Genomic DNA, 916 nt, shown 5'->3' with positions numbered 1-916 from the left:
TGTCCCACTCGAATTTCAAAACCATCTCAGGAACAGGTTTGAGGCCTTGAGCACCAATGAGCGTAGACCAAATGAGCTCTGGGAGGCTATCAAGAAAATCGTCCATGAAGAATGCAAAAGATCATTATTACCAAGGCTGAAGAAGAAGAAAAGACCAAGATGGATGTCAGATGAGACTCTTGAGTATTGCATTAGAGTGCCGAGAAGCCTAAAGGAAGAAATCAAGAAATCAAAGAGCTGAACAGAAAATATCAAAAGGCAGCTTGGGACAACAAAGCAAGATACTATAATGAAATGTGCAGAGAGCTGAAGTAAAAATTAAAAGGGCTGGACTTGCTCAACGTTTCTTAAGCTGAAGGAGTTGAAAATCAAATTCAAGCCACGGGTGGTAATACTTAAAGATAGTTTGGGTAGAATGTTGAATGATGCAGGAAGTATCAAAAGAAGATGGAAGAAGTACACAGAGTCACTGTATCAGAAGGAATTGGCTGACACAGTAGAATTTCATAAATAACATATAAGCAAGAGCCTACGGTGATGAAGGAGAAAGTTCAAATTGCTCTGAAGGAATTGGTAAAAAACAAGGCTCCAGGAGTTGACAGCATACCAATTGATTTATTTCAGCAAACAGACGCTGCCCTGGATGTGATCACTAAGTTGTACCAGGAAATCTGGAGGACAGCCAGCTGGCCAACTGACTGGAAGAGATTGACACTTGTTCCCATTCTAAAGAAAGGTGACCCAACAGAGTGTGGAAATTATCGAACAATATCATTGATACCACATGCAAGCAAAATTCTGCTGAAAATGATTCAAAAACATTTGGAACAGTATGTCAACAGAGAACTAACTGCCAGATGTGTAGGCTAGACTTAGAAGAGGTTGTGGTACTAGGAATATGACAGCTAATGTTAGA

General features: G+C 40.1%; 1 pseudogene; it reads right to left on the bottom strand.

Annotated features, from left to right (window-relative positions):
- LOC102857638 overlaps window positions 1-916 on the bottom strand; it is a 26,370-nt pseudogene that overhangs the window by 25,094 nt on the left and 360 nt on the right.

This window comes from Elephantulus edwardii, unplaced genomic scaffold (genome assembly GCF_000299155.1).
Source record: "Elephantulus edwardii isolate Elephantulus edwardi_28Jun2011 unplaced genomic scaffold, EleEdw1.0 scaffold00047, whole genome shotgun sequence".
In the NCBI taxonomy this organism is placed as follows: Eukaryota; Metazoa; Chordata; class Mammalia; order Macroscelidea; family Macroscelididae; genus Elephantulus; species Elephantulus edwardii.
The sequence above is the reverse complement of the archived record's forward strand: the minus strand, read 5'-3'. Positions and strand labels throughout refer to the sequence as shown.